General features: G+C 46.4%; 1 protein-coding gene across 5 annotated transcripts in view; it reads right to left on the bottom strand.

The window, feature by feature from the left end:
* The window catches only part of Gfod1 (glucose-fructose oxidoreductase domain containing 1), a 102,156-nt gene that overhangs the window by 19,228 nt on the left and 59,593 nt on the right, over positions 1 to 23,335 (bottom strand). The window contains exon 1 of one of the 5 annotated variants that reach the window (XM_005398801.2): positions 20,425 to 20,529. The exons of 3 other annotated variants lie outside the window; for them this stretch is intronic. The gene's annotated coding sequence lies outside the window, so the exon portion shown is untranslated. Of the gene's footprint in view, positions 1 to 454; positions 557 to 20,424; positions 20,530 to 23,335 lie in introns of those variants that run through there. One more of the 5 variants, XM_005398804.2, reaches the window with a different exon arrangement.

The following is a 23,335-nucleotide window of genomic DNA, read 5'->3' as shown; positions in this document are numbered from 1 at the left end:
CAACCATACTTATGATTTCATAAAGAGGGGGAGTCATCTTGCATTGGCCAATACTTTGCTTTCCCCTCAACATCAGACTTCTTGTAGAAACTTTTTAGTACTTGTTGACAATCTAAAAAGCCAGACCTTGGCCATGAGAAGCCCTTGAAGACCTCACAGGGACAGTGAGGAGTGAGTGATGAGAGTGTAACTCCCGGGGCTTCCCAGCTATGTGTCTTAGTACCTTCTTGACTGTCAGAATAAATCTAACTTCCTGAGTTCTCTGACGCAAACTAAAATAATGGCCTCTTGGGATTTTTTTTAAAAATACAAATGAAGGCATAAATCAGTTTAAACTCTCTGGAATTAGGAGACTTCTTTGCCTGTGAGGTTCAGGTTCTGTTTCCTTGCAGTTTGTATGTACTATTTCAAGGATCTAGATCATTATTTCTAGTCTCGAAAGGCACACCCACACCTTCAGGAAGACGGGAACCATCCTGGTTGCAAACCCACGCAAAGCAGGGTTGGAGCTGGTTGGAGGCTACAGAGGTCAAGTTCCTGTGGGGTATCGCACAGCTGGAGTTGCCCAGGAGGAGTTGCAGGCCTCTTCCATATCTGGCAACCAACCAGGCAGTGAGGATAACCTGGTTGCTTAGCAACCACTATAACCAGCTGCCAGGGGAGAGCAGAGGAAGTGTGGGTTGGGTATGATGTTGACATCTAGTTTCACACACGTGCCAGTCCTCTATGTGGGTATCTCAAGCTAGGACAGGCAGGAGAGCGTCCACCCAGGAAACTGTTCCCATGGGCTCTGATCCTAATAAGCTGTCAGGGTTCAGCCACCTAAAAGTGTCACCAGAAACCACATGAAGAAGGTCACCTGCTGCCCTTCAAACTGGCAAGTGATGATCATGGGAACTTCCTGGAGGACCAGCCAATCTGTGACAAGGGATGGTGAAGGTTCTGTGGGGGCTGGGGACCCGAAGTTTGTGATGTGGGGTCTGAAGAGAACTCTCACCCTGCTCTTCTGCACCAATGTCTGAATTATCCCCACTTTGAGGAAGGGTAGGTAGCACTGGGACTAACTGTTCTACAGGGTCCCTTCAAGTACATCTCCTTATAATGCCTTGTTCATTAAATGGCCCATTTTCATCTATTTGGGAGGTGGGGGGGCGGGGCAAGAGGAGATGGGAAGGCCAGCGTCAGCATGGAGAACATGTCAGCATTTCCGGGACAGTGAGAATATTGGTTCACTTCTCCCAAAGCCCTACCCCGTGTTTCCTCTGCTCTGTCCTCAAATTCAAATAGGTGCTGTGTCTGTGTACACACCCCTTCTCACACCTGTGGCCTCTGCCCACCTGGACCCCATCATCTCACCCCATCTCCAAAGTTTAATTTAAGCTCCGCCTCTTCTGGGACACCCTCCTTGAGCAGGAGGTTTGATATCTCTCCCTCTCACACTGCCACCTGAGCCAGTTGCAACTTTCTGAGTTTTATCCTGTAACAACTAGAGTCTTTAGTCAATATTGTCCTGTCTAATATTGAAGACCTCAACCACTTGTGAGCTCTACAACAGTGAGCAAGATCGCCGAAACAACCTGAGCCTCCATTTATTTGGGGTTTATATAACAGAGGGACAGCAGCATGTAAAGCTTTCTGTGGGTATTAAGTGAGACAATGTAGGGAAGCTACCTGGCACATGAAGCATGTGCATGGTTCTAAAGGGTGAAGCCCTTTAGAACCATCAGGAACCACACGTCTTGGTGTCTTCTGATGGCCTTGCACAATTAGCACCTTCAATAGATTTTTGTTGTTTGAATTAATCCAATAAGGAGAGAAAGACAGAAAGCCAGCGGAGGGAAAATTCAAATGGTTCCTTATGGTTCCAAAGATAGAAAGGGTTAGTTCATGAAGGTCGGTGGACACTAGATTTTGTTTGTTTCTTTGAAGAGAGAGTGAGAAATATACTTAAATCTCAATAACCTTGTCTGGAACCTCCTGAAGGTGCCATGGAAGCTTTGGCAGAGAATATTGATAAAAGCCCAGGGAAAGGATCCAGACCAAGGGCTGAGTCAGACCTCCCAGTCTCTACTACTTATTTTGGACAACTTAATGTCTCTAAGTTAACCTCAGTTTCCTTGCCTATAAAATGGGGATAATAGGAGTATCAATTTCATCTGATGCGAGAACCATCTTAAGAGCTTGGCGTGGGTTCTGGAGCAGAGTAAGTGTACAGTTTATCGGTGGCCAAGGTGCTGTTGTTGACAATGGCTGCTATGACAACTCTCTTTAAAACAATTGACAGACAGGGCCTTGTACTGAGTGGATTGGTGGTTAACTTACCCATGGCAAAGGGAACCACTCAGGATTCTGAAGTTTGTTAGACCTGGAACCAATCCAGTGGGTACATTACTGCTGACCACGGAGGCAGCTCTCTTGCTACATGGGCCCTCTCAGGTACATAACTCCTGTCACTGCTTATTGGGGGAGGAGAGGCTGACTGGATGAAGTGAGTGGACAGGAACACAGAAGTCAGGGGGATTTCCAGGAAAGAGAGGAAATGAGGGGATGTGGCCTGAATTTCTCAGCTCGCCATTGTCAAGGAAGTCCACACCCGTGGGCCAGTCCAGGGTGACCCTGCAGCCAGAACAAGGCAGCTCTTGCAGGCCTCTGCATCTGGGGCGGAGCAGCAGGGTCCTCCAAGAACAGTTTCCTCCCGCTCTCTGAACTCCCGAGTCTGCTGGCACCAAAGCTTGCTTAAGCCCACTTCACTTTTCATGTTTGATCACCACAGGCTCTACCACAGAATGGAAATATCAAATGGAAATTTCCAAAAATAATTCATACTCGTAAGTTTCAAACTGTGTGCCATTCTGCCCAGGATGTGAATCATCCCTCCTTCCAGCTCATAAGCCCGATAAACCTCTTTCCTTCATCCACTGCCCAACCCCCCGGGGTTTTGTTACCACTACACAAATGGACTAGGCCAGGGCCGAAGTGTCAGAAGGGAAGGGCAGGACAGATTGGACAGGAATGGGCACACCCATCAGCCTGACAGCCCCTGCCTTTGGCACAGCCCTGTCCAAAAGGCCCTGGATCTTTGCTAAAGAGGCTGCAAGTCACCACCCAATGAAACTCAGCTATCATGGCCTCGCTTCTCCCGGGGATCTGGATCTTCCAGTATCTCAGAAATTCGGGTATTGCAGAATCACAGGCTGGTAGGCTTAGGCGATGGACAGCAGCCAGGCTTGCTCCTTACTAGGTAAGGGAGTCAAGCTCCCAGGGTCCAGCTTCCTCCAGTAACACCCCAAGGAACGAAGATAACTTAGTAAAGTGACCAGCTGCAGAACTCACACACAAATGTGAGCCCCTGCTCCTTGAGATAAAGAGCAAAGAGCCATCCCACTTGGGAGGCCTCCCTAGTCTTTGTTCCTTCCTTGGCATCAAAGCCAAGCCCTGTCTACCCCTGCTAGATGAACTCTCAGCCAAGGACCTTCCGTTGCCTGGAGAGATTCCACCCAGGCAATGCCATCCCTGCCCCAGGTCCAGCTGGGATTTCTTCCCTCTAGGGTGCTCGGAGCCTGGGGTGAGCAGAGGGGGCATAGATGGGTGGATTGGTGGTGATCGGTTTTCTCTTAGCATGTCTCCATCACCCGCACTTTCTGAAATTCCCACAGTGCAAGCCTGTCCAGCAACATTTCTATATTTCTTTTGTTTGTTTTTAGTAACTGTATAAATACCCACAAAGGTACCACTCAACTGCAAGCTATGCAAAGGAGCAACACTCCTTTTTATAATCACAGCCATTGTTTTTTGAACACTTACTGTTTGCCAGCCATAGTGCTAAATATTTTATCTCTGATCTTTCCTGCGAAGTTAAATTACTGCTGCCCTTTTATAGACCAGGAAACAGAGGCACAGAGGTGATACATTTAACCTATGCCAGGTCCCAGAGCTAAGAGCTGCACCAGGATTTGAACTTGGATCTAGCGGCCCAAGGATTTCCTAATGCACCTCTCAAACTGAGTGTCATGCTGAGTAACACAGACCTCGGCCCATAGCACCATCAGCTGCAAGACAGTGGCTTTTTCCCAAGAGGCAGTGACAAAGATTCTGAGTCCTGCTGGGGTCAGAAAACTGGTGCTTTGCCACATTGAGAGCCTTGGAACCCATGTTGGAAGCAAGGGCCTGCCATCTTGCCCTGTCCCTCGCCCTCCCTGGTCAGGGAGGAGCCTTCTGTAGAGTTCCCTCATTGGCCTGGAGACCAGATCCGTGCACCAAAAGAAGACAGTCAACCTCCATCTTCATGCTGAAGTGTCATTAACTAGAGAGGACTAAACTGAAATCACAAGAAGACTGAAGCTGGTCGACATACCTGGATGTACTATTGTCACACACTCATGTCCTAGTTTAGCACCACGGAGAATCATTTACAAACCACTGTCTGTTCTGCGTGCCAAACAGACTTTGTCCCAGGCCCCTCTACACTCTCCACACCCATTGAACTATGCTGAAAACCATTTACTGTTTGCCCCTCAAAATTGCTTACATTCCCCATTCTCTCCCCTGTGCTATAGAAAAAGAGGGCTATTCTGAATTGTTGGGCTGGTGAATAATTACACTCTGTGATTGATTCTGCATATAATCAATGTGTGTATCTCTTCTCCAATTAACGTGAATGTGTCCCAGCAGCTCTACAGAGGGTACAGGAGAAATTTCCCTTTGCCCTGCAGTATTTTAGCATAGCAGGTGGAATGCCAATGCCCTAATCCTTAGAACCTTACGTGGTGGTGAAGAGATTTTGCAGATGTGACTAAGTCAGTGGTCACAAGAGAGGGAGATTATGCTGGATTATCCAGGCAGGCCCAGTGTGATTGCTGTGCTCGTTAGGAGGAGGAGGAGACAAGAGATCAGAATGGGTGATAGGACAGGTGCCAGGCAAGCGAGAGGTCAGAGTAGCAGAGACACGGGCAGGAGCCAGGACACGCAGGCAGCTTCTAGAAGCTAGGAAAGCTAGAAGTTCCAGGGAGAATACATCCCTGTCAACACACTGAGTTTAGATCTCCAAGAATCTATTTCTGTTGTTTTGCACCACTAAATCTGTGACAGCAGCAGGAGGAAGCTCATATCCCTGAGGCTGTTTCATGGCACAGGGAGGGACAGTCACCACCCCCCAAGAGGAAGGGATCACAGGTATGCAGTGACCCACATCTGCAGGGCCACCGGGAGGACAGGTGTTGGAAGAAGAGCTCAGGGGAGGGACCAGGGCATCATAGCAGTCACCTAGGAAGCTCAGAGCAGAGACGTGGGGCTGGGGGATGCCCAGAAGGCAGCTTTTGAAGGAAAAAGGGACACGAGGCTCTGGGCCCCCGACCTCTCCATCTGAAGATGGCACCTGGCGTGAGAAAGTGACCTGCACTTTTACCGTGTGGCTTTTCATTTCCTGTTTCACTTTCAGCCCAGTGTCATTTCTGGAGCAGCCCCTGTCGCATCCTGGAAGCCTCATACTGGACCACAGGGCCTACGTGTCATCTCCCTGGAGCATCTTTTTACTTAATGAGTGGGGGAGGAAATGGGGTGGCTATTTTTTAATTAAATGTATCTTACATCAAAATAAACACAGGCACATTTGGAAACAAAATCACCCTTTGCATTAATTTTTAAAAGAAGACACTTTGAAGTATGAGCAATGTCCCTACATATTCCTTTTCCCCAAAGAGGCATCTCTTTATCTCCATCCTTAAACAGCTCAGGAGAAAATGCAAGAGCTGCTTTTTATGGAAAGAAAGCACAAAGCTGGAGTCTTTGCAGCTGGGTCGTGACTCCAAGGCGCTGCTAGCGACAAGCTGCATCACGCAAGACGGCAACTGCACTGTGTCGTATGTCATGGGCCACACCAGTTACTGCGCTTGGCCTCCTAAAATGGAAACAAGAACTCCTACCTCACAGGACCCCTGTAAGGATTAAACGAGCTCAAGTTCATACACATCTTATAAGCCAGCCATAGCTCACTTTATTGTGCCTCACTGTACTGCCTTTCACAATACTGTGCTTTTCTATAGATCAGAGGTTTGCGATACCCCTGCATTCAGCTGATCTACTGGTGTCCTTCTTCCAATAGCTCAGGTAGTCATGAGCATTTTTTTTAGCAAGAAAATATTTTTAAGTTAAAGTATGTACATTTTTCTAGACAAAATGCTACTGCAAGCTTTTAATAGACTACAATATAACTTTTATATGAACTAGGAAACCAAAAGCCACATGCGACTTGCTTTACTGTCATAATCCCTTTGCTGCAGTCGTTCTGGAACTGAACTCTCACTGTCTCTAGGATATGCCTGCTAAATTAGGTCATTATTGTTAGGTCCCCAGCACTAGCTGATTTGGATCTGTTCCAAGACCCACTTCCTTATCAAAGCCGGGGCTGCGAGGGACAGGGTTCAGGGAAATGCTTGCTCCACACACGTTCAAGAGAAAACTTTTTAAGTTGCTCCTTTTGAAATATTCCAGATCTTATATCTATGATTAAATACAAGACCTTCTTACTGAACTACATCCCTAATTCTTTACATTTTTTTTTAAATTTTTGATATAGAGTCTCACTAAGTTGCTGAATTGTCTACACTGGGTTTGAAGTTATGATCCTCCTGCCTCAGCCTCTCAAAGTGTAGGATTACGAGTTGGGTGTGGCTATTGGGTATATATATTTATCGAAACACATTAAATTGTACACTTACTAGCTACACATTCACTGCACACAAAATTTACCTCAATAAAACCTTTTTCAGGGACTGGGGATTTAGCTCAGCGGCACAGCACCTACCTGGCAAGTGCAAGGTCATGAGTTCGATTCCTGGTACCGGAAAAAAAAAAAAAAACTTTTTCAGGAATAAAGTGTCTCATTTTCTTCAAACATTCATTTTGTGTATTTGACCCAGAATGTCTGTGTGTGTGCATAAACAATGAGCATGCAGGGAACAGGGGAGGTGTCTAGTTTTGATTAATGGGCTTCCCTGGACTCATAGAGGAATTCATCTAGGGTCCCAGGGCCTTCAGGCAGAACGTGGCTCTCTTGAGCAATCACCCTCTCCCTGCCTTGCTAGGGCTTATGAGGAACTTGAGAAATTGCAGCTTCTCTCTCCTGCTGCTCAGGACTCAGGCCTCAGAGCTCAGGGTTCAGAGCTCAGGGCTCAGGGCTCAGGGCTCAGAGCTCAGGCTAGCCAGTGGCTACCACCAAGAGCAGACCCGAGACCAGGAACCGGGAGGGACATTCAGGGACTCAGGGCTCTTTCTGAAAGTACTTCACTGAGGAAGATGCCACAGGGACCAGCTGGATCTGCACATTTTCTTTATTTGTCCTAGCACAAAACATGAGCTAGTCATGGTACCAGTGGGTATTTAAGAGATGGGCTGCACAAGTACATTGAAAAACAGGCAAAAATTTTTAACAAAAGCACATTTCTACCCTGAAGCCCAGCAATTCCACTCCTAGAAATTCACCAAATGAAATGAAAACCCACGTTTACACAAAAGAACCAAACATGAAAGTTCACAGCAGTTCTACTTTTTTATAGCCCCAAACTAGAAACAATTCAATGTCTAACATCAAAATGGATAAGTAAATTGTGATACATACAAAACCAGAATACTATTCAGTAATAAAAATAAATGAGCTACTGAGACAAGCAAAGATAAGTGGAGAGGTCAGAAATATCACATGAAATGAAAAGAAGACAGAGATAAAAGGATATGCATTGTATGACTTTACTGATATAAAATCATAAAATATGCAAAAGTAAGTTATGGTGACAGAAGAAATATCCATGGTCACTTGCCTGGGCTGGGGTTGAAGCTAGGAGGATGGAAAATGGACTGCAAGGTCACTCAGTGGACTTTCTGGAATGACAGCAATATTCTAGATCATGATCCTGGAGTGGTGTTACATAGGTCTATACGTTTTATTTAAACTCATCAAACCATACACTTAAAAATAGGTGCATTTTATTATATACAAATTACCTGAACAAAGTAAGACAGATAAAGTAGGAAGCTTATACTTCACGATTTCAAAACGTACTCTAATGCTACAGCAACAAAGATGGAGCCATGGTGGAATAAAGATGAACAAGATTCATTCAAGATCCATGGAACAGAATTAAGAGGTCAGACTAAAATCCTTGCTCTTATGGTCAACTGATTTTCAACAAGGGTGCTAGGACAATTCAGTGGAAAAAGAATAGTCTTTTCAACAAGTGCTGCTGGGACAACTGGATGATAACATGCAAAAGAATGAAACTGGACTCCTTCCTCACACCAAATGCAGAAATTATTAAGATGCATTGAAGGCTTAAATACGTGCATGTGTATGTCTGTATACATGTGCCTAAGGGAGAAAGGCACAGACAGAGGGAGGGAGAAACAGGGAGAAACAGACAGACAGACAGATACTCCATTTAAATGAGGCCAAGATATGCTCCTCTTTTCCTAAGACCATCCACATGGTTACTCACACACTGATCAAGAAGCTGAGTTTTAATCTGTGAAACCAGAGAATAGTGATTTGTTTTGAAAGGAGAGGTCTCTGGCTTCCTGATATACCAGGGATAGTGAATGGCCTGGAATGGACACAGTGTAAGGTCACATATGAAAACACGCACACCCACCGGGCAGAGGCTGGGACTAATGTCAGTCGCACTGAAAATGGGGAAAACCAATTTAAATATGTATCTATCCATGAGTACACAACCACTGTCCTGAGATACCCGAGTATCTCCCTACACTAGGAAGCCTCCCCACCTTGCCAGAGTCCAGCACCGTGAATAACGGCAGCAGGCACAGCAGGAAACACCCAGACACAAGGTTCCTGGGGCTTTCGTGCTGATGAGTCAGCATCTGGCCATACTAGATGAGGGGATGTTTTGGATGCCCCTTGTCTGCCCAGAACAGCATGATTTAAGAGTAATCCACCAGCAGATAGTGATCAAAAAAGCATACACTCTGTCAGAATAAAGTGCTGCCAATTTAAAAAAAACATAAAACTGAGAGACATAGGCGATGTGTAAACTCTTAAGATTTGTCCACATTTAAGCTCTGCTTTGATCCTAATTGCAGAACTGTTTCTTGCGTCCAGATAAACACTTTTAATGAAGAGAAGAGCCTGGGGGGACCAAAGACAAGACCATATCAGGAAGTAGAGGTCAGGGACAGGACGCATGAGTACAAGAGGTCCTGAATGAGCCACAACTCTATGGAGCAGGGGTGGCGCAGGGAGTACAGTCTAATTCCACCCTATTAAAGAACGTGAGATGACCGAGAGCTCAGTCTATCTAACAATTAGTCATTGATGCTCAAGTACTGGGGGTGGGGAAGGAAACAATGATGTCCTGTCCAGCGTCTTCAACAAGGATTGTTTCTCCCCACCAGGTGCCTGGAAGCCAACAACAACACCGCACTTGCACAGACCAGTAGCTTTGCTGCAGGAGAAAATTTATTCTAGGCTTCACATTTCCTTCTATGAAACCAAGTGAGAAGGATCTGAGATCCATTTAAGGAGGATCGTCTGAAGGCGGACACTTGGCCTACAAGAGGTTATTATAGATTCACTTGCTGCGCCTGAATAATATAAAGTTAAACCCTCAAAGCATGAAAAAACAAGAAAAAGACTGTTAGAAAATGGAAAAGAACTGAAAGATGTAGCTGACAAATATAGAGTGTGGGGGCTTGTTCAGAACGTCACTTAGGGAGGCCAGCCAGGAGAAGACATTTAAGAGATAATCGAAGAAATCTGAATGTACACTGTGTAGTAGATGAAAGTAAGGGATGCTTGTTAATTGTTATGGGTCCAGCAGTAGCATGGTAGCTAAAGAAAAGAAAGACAAAAAAAAAAAAAAAAAAAAAACCAGGGAGAGAGGGAGAGGAAGGGACGGGGGAAGGAGGGAAGGCGCAGTACTTCTCCTTGAGAGATGCTGCTTTACTGTTTACAGGCAAAATGCCATAGAAGTACTTATGGGTGAGGTGACACTGCTTACTTTTAAATACTGCAGAGAAATGAATGATCTGAAAATTAAATTACAACAGCATCCAAGAGAATAAAATACTTAATAAATTTAAGAAGTGCAAAATGTGTGCTCTATAGACTAAAGATCCAAATAATTGGAATGGCCTCTTGTGTTCATGAATCAGAAGGCACCAGATATTGTTAAGATGGCAATAACCCCTAAATCCATCTATAGGTTCAATCTAATTCCTATCAAGAGCCTAGCTAGCTTATGCAGAGATTAACAGGTTGGTTCTGAAACTCATATGAAATTCTCATGACCCAGAAGAGCGAAAGCAATCTTGAAAGAGAATGATGTAAAAAGACTTACACTTCATGACTTCAAAACTCACTATAAAGCTACAATAATAAAAATGGTGTGATACTGACATAAGGATGAACAAACAGATCAATGGAATAGAACTAAGAATCCACAACTGATTTTCAGCAAGGGTGCCAAGATAAGTCAATGGAAATGATCTTTTTGTGGAATTATCTTTTCCAAAGTGGCACTGGAGGGGCTGGGGATTTAGCTCAGCAGCACAGCGCCTGCCTGGCAAGCGCAAGGTCATGAGTTCAATTCCCGGTACCGGAAAAAAAAAAAAAAAGACTTAGCAAAGCGGCACTGGGAGGACTGAATATGGAAATGCAAAGGAACAAAGCTGGACTCCATCTTCACATCACATGTACAAATGAAAGAAACAGGGCTGTGACTGGGGATTTAGCTCAGCGGCACAGCGCCTGCGTGGCAAGCATGAGGTTGTGAGTTCAATTCCCAGTACCGGGAAAAAAGAAAAAAAGAAGAAGGAAACAGGGCTAAGTATAAAAGCTAAAATATAAAACTAGTATGAAGAAAACACAGGAGTGAAACACTGGGACCGTGGACTAGGCAAAGCCATTTTAGACATGACACTCCAAGACAAGGGGGAAGGAGGGAGAGGAGATGTAGGGGTGGGATGGGGGAAGAGAAGAGGCAGAGAAGGGGCAAAGAGAAACTGGATTTCCTCAAAATAAAGCAGTTGTACTTTAAAGGACATCATCAAGAGACTAAAAATAGCCCACAGAATAGGACAAAATATTTGCAAATTACATATCTGAGAAGGAAGCTGTATCTGTAATATATAACTTTTACAATCCCACAATAAAAAGACAAACCAAAGAAAACATGGGCAAGGCTCTGAAAAGGCATTTTGCCAAAGACAGCATATAAATAGCCAATAAGTGTGTAAAAAGATGATCAACAGCATTAGTCATTACGCAAATGCAAATCAAAACTATGATGAAATCGTATATTCACATCAACTAACATGACTTTAATAAAAAAAAAAAAAGAACAAGCAGTGGTGTGAAGGTGGAGTAACCGGAATGCTCAAATGCTGCTGGTAGGAATGCACAATGATGCAGCCACTTTGGAAAACATTCTGGTAGTTTCTTAAAAAGTTAATCACAGAGTGACCATATGACCCAGCAATTCTACTCCTAGGTATACTATATGGAAAATAATTAAAAACAGTGACAGTATTCTAATGAATACTTGCACTTAAATGCTCATAGCACTATTTACCATAATAGCCAAAATGGCAGAAACAAAGTCCATTAGCTGATGATTAGATAAACACAATGTAGTCTATCCACATAATGCAACATATTCAGGCTTAAAAAAGAATAAAGCTCTGGTGTATGCTAAAACATGGGTGAATTTTGGAAATATTACAACATTTGGAAAAAACTACATGTTGTATGATTTTTATTTATATGGAATTCCCAAAATAGACAAGTCTATAGAAACAGAAAAATTAGGGGTCATGTAAGGTCGCAGGAGAGGGCAGTTGGGAGAGTAATTGCTAATAGATGTATGGTTCCTTTTTTAGATGACAAAATGGTCTAAAATCGTGGTCATGGCTGTATAACTGAATATCGGAATTTTTTGGCAAGGACAAAAGGTGGAAAGGTATAGATAAAACATAAATAAAATACTTAAATGCTTCCATATATTTTAAAGTTTAAAAATGCTAGGCAGTGACAGTTTATGAGTTTAATTTTAAATGAAACCCATCATAAGTTCCTGTGATGTTGAAAACATTGACTTCTTGTTTAGTGAACATCGGAAACAGCTGGAAAAGACTTTGTAAGATGTTCTAAGGTAAGGAACCTGCAAAAGGGGTCCCCAGGGAAAGAGTCTGAGCCAGGCTCAGCCCTTTCTCGTAACTAAGAAGTCAGAAGGTCGCAGACTCATTCAACAGTCATCTGATGCAGCCCCTTCTCGGGGCAGAGGGAAACAGCAACCAGCCAGGAAGACTGGGGGACTTGCTCAAGCTTCTGGCCTTTCACAAGGTTTGTGTAAGGATCAAATGTGACAAACATATGATAAAAATTTTTTAAGTCCTTGGGATAATGACAAGGTCTCCAAAATATGTAGACTGGAAACTTGCTATGACTACATAGGAGGCCCACTTTTCCTGAGCTTTGTTAAAAAAAGAAGCAGGTAGAATTAACTTTAATACAACATTGTCTTTCACCCAATATATCCCATATTTTATTAACATGTAACTAGTATGGACATTTGAGATATTTATGTTTGGTTTTCAAGCCAAGTCTCAAAAATCACACATACAGCGCATCTCGTCATGGACTGACACAACTGCTCTGAAACCACACGTGGCCAGTGCCTCCCAAATTTCATAACACAGATGGAGACCAGAAGTGCTAAATCCAGCTGAAGACCTTAAGGATATATGGGCAAAAGAACATCTACGGTAGACGTAGATGGCTGGCTCCAAGGCAAAGACAGCATGGAAGGAGAATGTGGCAGAGGAGAGCTGCTCACCTCATGGAAGCCAGGAAGAAGAGAGAGGAAGAAGGCTAAGAAGGAGGGACCAGGGACAAGATACGTCCCAAAGGTCATCTGCCATGACCACTCCTTGCTACTAGGCTGTACCTCCTAATAATGGTACAATATGGTGCCTCCCAATAATGTCATCAAATGATGATCTCACTGATGGGTTAACCCACTGGTAGGATTACAATCAGTCACCTTCCAAAGGCCCCACCTCCAAACACATGAGACTCTGGGGGCGTATCTTGGCTCTAAAGCATAACAATATTTAAGTGGTGGATTGTTGGGCTTTGGTGTACATGGCAGTGAGTTATGGTAAAGCTGAGGATGGAGGGCAACTTAGATGACATTATTCCGGTAGGTGGGGTGAGGGTAGGATATTCAGCGCTTCTATTTTGCTGCAGTTTCTTCTTCTATCTTTCATATTCTGATTATTTGTTATGGGGTAGGGCATAGTTGATGACAAAGGGTATAAGGTAGGGTGGAGAGACCACCTTTCCTAATCTATACCTCTGCTTCAAGCCTGGCCCCAGCTCATCAGTGGCATGAAGGGTCCTGAGGCCAGAAGAAAGAACCTGGGGATACTTGTGAGGACTTTTCTTGTCTCTCCCAGCCTTCCCTCTCCAACTTTAGAGCAGAAGTCTCTATCTCTAAAGAACAGGTCCATTGCCTCTGCTATTCAAGGAATATTCTGTTTTCCCAGTTGTGGTATTTGGGGTCTTTTTGGCAGCAGGTGGGGATGGAGAGGGGTGGAAAGAACTCATGAATGTTCTCTGAACAAGAAGCCAGTAAAGTACGGATATCTGGGCCCAGGATTTTGCTGGCTCCAGGGACACCACAGTAAACCCACTAACACTAATTGCTTTTGCGTCTGCTCCCATTTCTAGTGGAAATAAAATGCTTCTCTGGCTAATGGAAAATGAAGCACCCGTTTACTGTTTGTTTACCACATTACATAAGCACTCTCTGTATCACCTCTCCTCCCAGCCCCTGCTCTGAAACTTTGGAGGACACCTTGTATCAGGCATGCCCAGGGTCTACATGTACAAGGCAATAAGGTTCCAGAAAGATATGTTACTCCTGCTAGGATTGCAGCAGCACTCTTTTACCCTAAATGGATGCGGGGGGGGGGGGGTGTTGGGATTTTTTTTTAATTCACTCTTCCAGGAATATTTTGTACATCCTTAGCTGATGTTAAGTACAAAGACCTAGAGTAGCTCATTGACTCTCAACTTCCTAATCCAACTTTCTTCAGAAAGGAGGAGAGATACAGGTCCAGCTAGAGTTGAGATTCAAGAAAGTGGACTCTCAACCCTCCACACCTAGTAGAGTGGTCCTTCAAAATGTCTCATAGCAGGTCACAGGGAGGCCTTCTTTGGCAGTCCTATTCTAGTTGGCTGCCTGTGTCTACCCGTGTTACTTATTACACATGGTGGGATGACTGTAGAGACCCTTGGCTGTACCTCTACTCCTGCCAATTTTTCTTCTTCTCTAGTCACCGAACCTTTCATTTTTAGCTGTACCTATGGTTGTCAAGAATAGAAACTACATTTCCCAGTCTCCCTTGCAATTAAGGGTGGTCATATGACTAAGTTCTGGCCAATAGGGTAAGAGTGAAAGTGACAGGTAAACCTCCCATGCTGCAACTTCATTCCTCCCACCCTTCCTGTGAATACACACAGGGGTGAAGCCATGCTGAATCATGTAGGCAAGGACAACACACTTGAGTGGTAGGACAAGACAGAAGACCTTGGATCCCAGACACCGAGGGCCTGCCAGACTGCTTAGAGAGAAACTGCTATGTGAGCAACAAGCTGATTTGGGGGATCTGGGTTACAGTAGCTGTTGGTTTGGGATATATCTGTTGAAGAGAAGAAGATAGATGGCCCCACCAGCGGGCTTTCATCCTGGAGAGTGGGGCTCTTGCTCTTCTTGCCTCTGTCACTGACGAAGAACCTCATATCCTCACCAGCTCATGGCTGGCAGAGACAGCATCTTTCTCCTCAACATGTTTGCCTCCACCCACCTCCATATATTGTTTACTTCACAGCTGGAGCAGCAATCGTTGGCCAGACCGCCTCAGGTTCTTGGAATAAAGGTCCACATTAAAAACAAAGCCCTTCCTCTGCATCTCTTTGGTGTGTATTTGAGACACTCTGTTATGGTAGCCAAAAGAATTATACCAAAATAGCCAATTCAAAGGACAAATCTTAGACTCAAAACCTCCTTCAAAGCAGAGATTTTTGTGTAAACGCCACCTTCTGCTCAACTCTGAGGTTCTGGGGATATTAAGCTCAAGTAGAACTGAGGGTTGGCTATTACAAACAGTCTCAGTCTGGACTCATTCAGGGGAGGCTGAGACAAGAGGCTTTTCCTGAGTCACTGGGTTTCACCAGCAGAGAACTGCAAACACGAACCCTTTGTTTAACGCAGAGTGTGATGAAATACGCAGGGTGACTCCAACTCAACCACTTCTCTCCTCGCCCAGGCTCCCCCAGCTGACTTTTGGAGATTGCCCAACCACAGAGCAGAAGTTCACAGAACCTCTCCTGTTCGGTCAGCTTCCGAAGGATGGGAGCATTTGGCTTGGTTCCCAGAAAAACTATCATCTGGCAAAGGTAGTATGTGAGAAATGTCGCCTCCCCTACTGAACAATGCAGAAGAGCAGTGGAGAGCCCTGTCGGGCAGCATTTGTCCCCCACATAGAAGCTGGTTATGAACTGGCACATTCCCTCCTCGGCTCAGGGAACAGCTGCCTGCCTGATTAGAACACAAATGAGTGCAGTATTGGGCCAGGCTGTGGCAGGTAGAGGTTAATTTCCTTCCTATCCTAGAGTAAGACCCGGTTCTGATTGTCTTGCTTTGCCTAATTAAATTTGCCACACATAAGCCTGCCCGGTGGCAGTGCCACAAGCCTATAATCCCAGCACTCCGGGAGGCTGAACATGAGGATTGCAAGTTTTGAGCCTGGGTAACTTTAAGTCTTAGCAAGACCCTGTCACAAAATTTTAAAAATAAAAAGAGCTGGGGATGCAGCTCAGTGCGAAGGCCCCGGGATTCAGTCCTCAGTACCGTTAAAAAACAACTGCCACACAGTATAGCAAGTGCCTTATCTTGGGCAGTGAAGCAAAAGCTTCCTCTTTGTCCTCCCTGTGGTTTAAGTGGAATTCTGACGAGGGACACATTTTGCTTGAAAACCAGCATTAATGTGAGGGGAAAGTAGTTTTTCTACTCGTGGCTGCTATTCTAGTGTTGCATTCACCTGGAGGACTTCCCCAGACCGGGCAGGGAGAAGATAGGACACAGCAGCAAGCAGAGGAGCTCAGGTGAGCCACTCAAGCCTCAAGGAAAGTAGGCCAGTGGGTCAAAACAAAATCCAGCCCAAGCAACAAAAGATTTAATAAACAGGAGAGGCCATCTGATGCCTGACACGGCCCTGGGGCCCTCCGCCCACAGCCCATCTGCCCTCAGCAACGTTATGGCTGGTGGTGCTCAGGGCTATCCTGGTTAACACTGCTTATTAACAAGAGTTAGGCTGTTCTATTAGTTTCCTTTTATACTCATTTATCTTGGAACGACTTGATCGTTCTTAGAGAATTGACACAGGTTCATTTTTCTTTCCTAATTAAGCAACACAGGCAAAGCTAAAGAAGTAAATGAAATCTGTCCCCAGATCCCACCATCCATCACATACCTATGATTAGGTTAAGTGGCCATCACTTCAGTTACTCCTTTGTGTACATACACAGCTAGGAAGGTGGGGAGATTTACCGGTGGAAATAACTTTAAAGGGAGTTGCCACGTTTTTTTTTTTCTTCTTCCTTTAATAAAGAGCAGTCTGTTATTTGAACTTAGATAAGAAAGAAACAGACTGAAATGGAATCTGCTGAATTTCTGAAATGATACAGATCTTTAGCATTTTAAAACTGGCAGGATTCTAAAGGCAGGGTGACTGCCCAAGAGCAACCAAGGTAAATGACATCAGAAAGGCAGGCACCAGTGGAAATAAAGCCCCTGGCCCCAAGTGACTCAAACACGCTTTCCCTGGCGTTCTGGAAAGATGTTTTGACTTAAGATAAGGGTAGCAAGCTGCCCCGGAATCCAGCTCTGGGAGCCCTGGGCCCTGGCTCACTGCTGGGTTTGTGCCCGAGGTTATCTGCCCTTTTCTGGAAGGTGCATTGCTCGGGCTTCATCAACTCTTACAATAAAGATAGCTGGAAAGAAAGGGCATTAACCACCCAACAGGCTGGCAAGAGAAAAACAGAAAAATTCTAAAGTTCAGATCAGTGTTCTGGATCTCCCGGGTACAGCAATGTAGACCTGGCCAGTTCAGATGGAAGAAAAACAGTAGAGGAAGTATGAGCGTAGGGGAGACCTGACTCAGACACTGACGCTGAGAACCAAAGCCTCCCTGACCTCGCTGTCACCCTCCGCCTTGGCAATGACAGCAGAGCAGAGCTGAACTTCAAGGAAATGGTGAGAGAGCTTTCGAAATTACAAGGAACTCTTACAGAAACAGAAGCTCCCACCAGAGGAGCCCTGGGTCCTGCAAACCGCTCAGCATGTGTGTCATCGTGGGAGTATGCGTCACTGCTTCACAGGACAACTGAAAGTGACTGAAGGGAGGAGGAGGCGTGGAAGGAGGTGATGCCCTGTCTGGGTCCAGCCTGTGGCCATCCGCCCTCCTTTACCATGGCATGAGGACCACAGACAGCAGCACTTGGACCTATCCCTTTGGACCTATCCCTGTTTCCTTTAGGTTGGTCACAGCATCACCAGGAGGACTCCTTCCACAGCAGGTAGCCACCAAACAAAGCCTGTTGTCCCAGACATGGAACAAGGCACTGGTGTGAACCAGCAGCTCCACAGTTCCTTCTTGTCAGTGAGTTGGGGCCACAGACAACTTTCTGCACCCCACACTGACAGTTCTTCTGGAGGGGAGCTGGGCAAAGCAAGCCTTGACCTCGGGGCGCAGTGGAGAAGGCCCTAGGCCTTGGAGTCAGAGGGCCTACTGCAAAGTCCAGCTCTGCCACTCAAACTGCTGAGAGCAGTCCCAGCACTTAGTCTGAGCTCATTAGCCACGATGGCCATATTACCGCTGCTACAGCCTGGATGTCAAATGTCCACCAAAGGCCCATGTGTGAAAGGGCTGGTCCTTGAGTTACCTCTATTGGGAGGTGGTGGAAGCCTTAAGAGGTGTGGACCAATGGGAGGCCTTCTGGTTGCTGGGGGTGTGCCTTGGAAGGGGCTACTAGGGCCCAGTCCTTCCTCTTCCTCTCTCGTTCAGTCCAGACATGAGGTGGACGACTTTACTCAACCACACGCTCCCTGACATGTACTGCCTCATCACAGGACCAAAGCCAACAGAGCCAACCTGTTACTGACTGAAACTTCCAAAACTGTGGGCCCAAATCAACCCTTCCTTGTATAAGTTAGTTATCTCAGGTATTTGTTACAGTAATGGAAAGCTGACTAATACAACCAGGGTTATATACTGATTTGTGTTCCTTCAAAATTCGTACGTTAAGGTCTTACTTAACCTCAAGGATCACAGAATGTAAGTTAAGATGAGGTCATCGGGGGTGGATCTAATCCAATACAACCAGTGTCCTTATATGAGGAAGAGATTAGAACGCAGGCACACTCAGAGGGAGGACCCTGGGAAGACACAGAGAGACGATGACATCTACATGCCGTGGCAGAGGCCTCTGAAGAAACCAACCCTGATCGTGAACTCCAGCCTCCAAAACAATGAAAGAAAATAAACATCTGTTGTTTACGTCACCCAGTCTGTGGCACTTTGCCTCGGCAGCCCCAGCAAACTGGTACAAACAGGACTGCTTGTACTTTTATTCTAGTGGTAGCCACTCTCAGGGAGGAGGATCCAGCCTTGGGCTGCAGAAACCAGCGAGGACGTGTCTGCTTGGGCCCCTATCTCGCTTTCTTTCTGGACTCACAACTCCGCGCTGTGTGTGCTGAGCACGGCCCCTCCCTCCTTGGAAGCTGAGTTGTCCTCGAGCACTGAGTGGACCCAAGCAGACAGTGGACACCTGTGGCTCTGCCACTGTGTCAATCTTAACCAACATGTCCCCTAGCAGGCCTGTGCTGAGACATCAGTGCCATTGTGCCTACTGAGCTCCCTCATTTGTAAAATGACCAGCCACAGTGGAGGACATTTGCCCATACTTTCACGGGTAGTAGGAGGGAAGAACAGAGCTGACCTGCCCAGGCCTTAACAGTCTGCCTGGAACAGACACCGTGGGGACCAGGCCATCAGTTTAGGACAGCTTTTTAGCTTGTCACCCACCTGCAGTTCTTTCTCCTGCCACCAAGGCACCTAGCACAGCCAGAGGCAGCATCCTCAATGACAATGCTAGGCATGCATTCCTCATCCATAGCATAAACAGCGGAAAAGATCTGACCCAAGAAAAACCAATAAAACCCTTGCTAATGGTTGGTACCCACAGTGGCACTTGGCTCCAGCAGGGCAGGGAGCTCCCAGCTAGGCGTAGTTCAGCCCTTCACCTGGAGTGAGCCAGGGGCCGGAGAGGCTGCAAAGGAGGCACATTTCTTGACAAAAAGTGGGGGAAGCACCCTCTGAAGCACACGGTCAACCTTTCCCTTTAAGACTTAGCCAGCTACCACTGCACGGGCCAGTGGGCAGCCTGGGCCACCTTGTCAAACATGCCTGTGCACAAAGCAATCCACAGTGATGCCAAAGGAACAACCTGGAAGGTATGACCCCCAGGACCTCCGATGCAAACCAAGTTCAACCACACAGCTCGGTCTGGCTCTTTCCTTTGCACAGATCAATAGGAATAGCACAGGAATTCTACAGCAGAAAGGGGCCCACGTGAAACACACAAGGTGGCTGAGCCCTGAAGCTGTCCCAGGAACCAGATTCTGGAGTCTGTGGATGTTTTCCATCAGCTGTACAGTTGCCAAAACAAATCACATTTGTTCTAAAACGAGAGACGGGCTCTTTCATACCAGTCATGATAAGGCAGGTTTTTATCTACCATTAGGAGGCTGCCACTTCAGAAGGGAGTATTCTGCTCCCTCCCACCGCCGTCAGGCTAAGTGACGCCAAACGACTTCTAAGTACCATGCCAGGCGCTCTGGGGACACTGGAGGAAAACCAAGTTTGGGCCCTGTCCCTTAGTGCCTTTCAATCTGGATGGGGAGAAGAGCTGTGCATATTTGGAAGTGACTCACCATAGCAGTGCAGTCTCGCTGCATGTGGGGCCAAGTTTGTGACGCAGGTCAGTGAGTGCTGTAAGGATCTGGCACAGTCAGCCAGGCCCACAGCAAACCTAACCAACTGCACAAAACCAGCCAGCAGAAGCGGAAGAGGCCAGGGAGTCAAGCTGCTGGTCTGGGCAGGGAGCATGATGATTCTGGTAGCCCAGGGTTAGTGCAGCTGTTCCCAGCAGGACCGGTGCAGAGCAGGGAGTTGATTGAGGCAAGTTCAAGAGCCACTCCGCTTGGGCTTAATTCCTGGTGTAGCCACTTGGGCTACATATGTGGCTTCTCTATGCCTCATCTGTAAAAGGAAGCCAGTAAGTGTACTCACGTGACAGGATTGTTGTGAAAAGCGCATAAGCACAGTGCCGGGCACACAGGAGGTCTTCATAAATGCTTGCTCTCAGCACCCTGGGCCTGAACTTCTAACGGGGTTCCCCTCAGATTATACAAGGATGAGGATCTGCAGTCTAAGTCAAGACACAGCTATGTAGCCCAAAGTAATTTACTTTTTAAAGTGGATTTTCTGTGTGGCTGCTGCAGTTAAGATCTGAAATATCCCCTAAAGGCTGGTGTGTTAAAGGTTTGGTCCTCCACCTGTGGTGGTATTAGGTGATGGAACCTTTAGGAGGCGGGGCCAAGTGGGAGGAAGTGAGGTCACAGGGGTGTGGTCTTGAAGGGGCTTCAGGACCCCAGCCCTTTCCTCTCTCTCTTTGCTTCTGGGCTGCCATGAGGGGAACAAAGCTCCTCTGCCATATGTTTCCACAAAGCAACCATGGATAAGAAATTTCTGGAATCGTGAGCCAAAATAAACCATTCTCAGAGGAGACTGTAACTCAAGGTAAAGGCCACTGTAATATCAGTGAATGCAGGAGGTAGGAACAGAATGAGGCCTGCTTTTCCCTTTTTTCTCTGCCTGAGCTCAGCAGCTAGTGTCCAAGCAGGGAACAGAACAAGCAGGGAAAACCAAACACAGCAACCAAGATGTCTTAGAATAGCAAGTGGCAGGGAAGGAGCCCGTCTATCTGCCGACAGGATTCGCCCTTCATCCTTCACTCCCAAGCTCAGATCACGCCCCAGCGCTGTTGCCCTTTTTGGAGAGAATGCCTAAAATGTCCCCAGAGAGCAGTTCCAAATACCCAGCTTTCACGCCTACTAAAGCCGGTCCCCTTTCCAGGACCTGATCTCACAGATCTTCTCATGAGACAATGCTAGGACATGTGTCACAATGCGAAACATTGCCATCTTGTTTGTCCTGCCCTTCTGCCCATGGAGCCCCTTTGATACTGACATCCCTCTGAGGGAGGGTGCCATCTGCACCAAAATAAATGAGGAGTCGTTGCGTCATCCTACCTCCTCCACCCACCTTGACCATCTAAACTCAGAACACAGAACAAAGTTCTCAGAAAGTAGATGCTACTGGGTTTGATCCAGCCTGGGGGAGCTGCAGATCCTGGAAGCCTTCCCACCCCTCACCTTTCCTTAAGGTGAGGAGGCATCTGCTCATGTCTTGGATCCAAGAGATACTTAGGTTGCTTCCACAGGATATCAGTAACAGGCCAGACTCTTTAAGGGTCTGGATTCTTAGCGGGCAAGGTGACCTCTCTGATGATCCATGTCCTCATCTGATGAGTATCTTATCTGCCTTGGACTGTGGAAATGGCTACAGGAGATCATGAACACAAAGCAGAGTCTGGCACACGATGGCCACAGTGCTGTTATCCATACGGCTATTACGACTAGCATCTACTTTTGTATTCACGCATTCCACATCCACTGACCATGTTTTTCTAGCATCAAACACGTGCCCAGCACACAGTGGTAAAAAGGACAGATATGCTCCCAGCCTTCTGTGAGAGAAACAGTAAACGTACAGTAAAGAGAGAAATATCATTTCAGGTCATAAAAATGCTGCAAGAAAAACAAGTGGAGACTGAGACTAACAGGAGGGAAAGGAATGAGCTGTAGACTGGGAAGGGCTCTCCAAGTGACATTTACACCAAGAGAGAAAGGCTGAGACGCAGCTATCCCCATGGAGAGCAGGGGCTCCATGGGTCCAGGAAATGAGAGTGATCAGTATGACGGTAGTGCCAGCCCCAAAGGGACAGAGCCACCAGGGAGGTGGGAGACTGGCAGGGGCTAGATCGGTAGGCCTGGCAGGAAGTCTGAATTTGATCCCAGGGGTAGTGAGGAGGTTCCGAAAGGCACCTCTTACGTGCCTTTCTTTAACTGTCACCACGCTTTCTTTAATTATTTGCAATACAGAGTTTATGTCTACCTCTCACTAAAGCATTCACACTGTACCAAGTACTAAATTATAAAATTGTACATGAACTATGCAAGTGCAATGTGGCAGTGGTGGGCACCAGGGTGATGGACACAGGGACAGAGAGGAGGGGCAAGACTTGAGGACACAGAAGAGATCAGAGGGTGAGCCAGCTTCCCTGAGAGAGTCAGAGGAACCTAGGGAAGAGCCCAGGTCAGACACTGCCACCGGTTCTCAGAGTATCCCAACACCATCGTCATGACCACCTCCCAGAGTTACCATTCAAGCAAAGAACAAGAGGGCATCAGTCAACTTCTGCATAAAGCACCTACCATAAACACTGCACAACGTATTCAATGGACAGCACAGGCGAGGTTAGCCCATGCAGCAGTTCCCCTTATCTGATCGGGATAATACCAAGTCCCTCAGGGCATGCCTGAAACCGAGGATAGTACTGAACCCAATAGGTTCTCTGCTTTCCTGTACATGTGTGCCTGTGATAAGGTTTAGCTCATGCATCAGGCATCCTGTAGCATGGATACCTTAGACAAAGAGACGGTGCACATCCTGAGTGGGACAGAGTAGGATGCTGTGAGATATCGTCATGCTACCCAGAATGGTATCCAATTGAAAACTGATGCACTGTTTATTCCTGGAGCTTTCCACTTATTTCTGGAGTTTTTGGACCATGGCTGACTACAAGTAACCGAGAGTACAGAAAGTAGAACGGTGAGTCAGGGGGACTACTCCACCCCAGAGTGCTCTAGTACTCTGTGCTTGGCTACTTCTTTCTCACCCCTTCCAGGGGCTGAGTCTGGCAGTAGTTTCCAAAAGAACCTGACAATTGCTCAGTGGCCCATTTAAGTTGGCTGGAAGAACAAAAGAGGAAAATTAACCTAAGGACACAAAGAACCGGAGCTGTTTACCAACAACAGCCGTGCTGCCTGTACACACAGTGTAACTGAGCTTGGGAGGG

Source organism: Chinchilla lanigera, unplaced genomic scaffold (genome assembly GCF_000276665.1).
Source record: "Chinchilla lanigera isolate Chin_1 unplaced genomic scaffold, ChiLan1.0 scaffold00064, whole genome shotgun sequence".
Classification (NCBI taxonomy): Eukaryota; Metazoa; Chordata; class Mammalia; order Rodentia; family Chinchillidae; genus Chinchilla; species Chinchilla lanigera.
Note: the sequence above shows the minus strand (reverse complement) of the source record. Positions and strands in the feature narration are given on the sequence as shown.